Source organism: Entamoeba histolytica, genomic scaffold (assembly GCF_000208925.1).
Source record: "Entamoeba histolytica HM-1:IMSS scf_1104750517389 genomic scaffold, whole genome shotgun sequence".
Classification (NCBI taxonomy): domain Eukaryota; phylum Evosea; order Mastigamoebida; family Endamoebidae; genus Entamoeba; species Entamoeba histolytica.
In genome coordinates this window covers 1-1,320 of record NW_001916050.1, presented here as the reverse complement: position 1 = coordinate 1,320, position 1,320 = coordinate 1, and the positions used below count along the sequence as shown (strand labels likewise).

Sequence of the window (1,320 nt, the reverse complement as noted above, 5' to 3'; positions counted from 1 at the left end):
ATATCTACTACACCTATTATAAAATATATACATAATATCTCAATATATACCTACTATAGAGATAAGGGATACATAGTATATGTATAACTATATATATATACATAATATAAAGATAAGGTATAGAGAAATAGCAGGGAAGAGATGATAGGAAGTATATAAAGAATAGGTATATAGAATATAAACATATATTAGCTCATATAGAAATATTTTAGGATATAGGAAGAATCTTAAAAGAATAAGAATAGGATATCTAAAGAATACATCAAGAATATATAAAGGTGATATCGATACCGACCATAGCTCAGTTGGTAGAGCGGAGGACTGTAGATGTAGAATAGAATTCCTTAGGTCACTGGTTCGAATCCGGTTGGTCGGATCAGTTTTTATACTAATAGATAGGTATAGGGATAGGTATAGGTATAGGAAAAAGAGTATAAATAAGTAGAAATAAGTATATAGTCAAGTACATAAGCATAAATAATAAAGATAATAAAGATAATAAAGATAATAATAAAGATAATAATAAAGATAATAATAAAGATAATAATAAAGATAATAATAAAGATAATAATAAAGATAATAATAAAGATAATAATAAAGATAATAATAATATAAAGGAATAGAAACATATATAAATATACATAAGTCGTGGTAAAAGAGAAGTAAAGTATAATAAGTATAATAAGTATAATAAGTATAATAAGTATAATAAGTATAATAAGTATAATAAGTATAATAAGTATAATAAGTATAATAAGGAATATAAAGAATAAAGTCTAAGGGGCATATAGTCATGGTAAATCCATTGTGGTGTAGTTGGTAACATACAAGCCTTTCACGTTTGTGCCCCGGGTTCGATTCCCGGCGATGGAATTTTTTAGCAAGAATATATATATATAGTACACATAAGTACACTACAAATATTCATCAAATAAATATTACTACAAGACATATATTCTTTTATTGATGTATTCAACTGTCTTTACAATAATTAATTTTATAAAAACAAAATTTATTTGTTTTTATTCTTTTTTATTATCCTTTTATTTTTTATTCTTTTTTTCGTTATCTCCAACTATCATTTTTTACTTTTTCTTGTTAATTCTTATTTGTTATTTACTTTTTTGTTTATTAATCATTGTTTTTGATTGAGTGTAAATGAAGAAAAGAAATAAGTATAATGAATTAAAGAATATTCTAATGAAAATAGAAAAATTAAAATATGTCAAAATAATTCCAGTATTAATTTCAATAAATGGATTAAAAAATAACTCAAGTAATAGATTAATTAAAGAAATAAAAATTGAAATTGACATTTTT

The 1,320-nt window shown here is 22.3% G+C and overlaps 2 non-coding genes across 2 annotated transcripts, besides 1 other annotated feature; both read left to right on the top strand.

Moving 5' to 3' along the window:
• Positions 1-290: 290 nt before the first annotated feature.
• EHI_072360 lies at positions 291-376 on the top strand. The gene has a single exon. It is a non-coding gene; the product is annotated as a tRNA-Tyr (tRNA).
• A 425-nt stretch (positions 377-801) lies between these two features.
• EHI_072350 lies at positions 802-873 on the top strand. Its single transcript has one exon. It is a non-coding gene; the product is annotated as a tRNA-Glu (tRNA).
• Positions 874-1,160: 287 nt separating this feature from the next.
• Positions 1,161-1,316: a repeat region.
• The last annotated feature ends 4 nt before the right edge of the window (positions 1,317-1,320 follow it).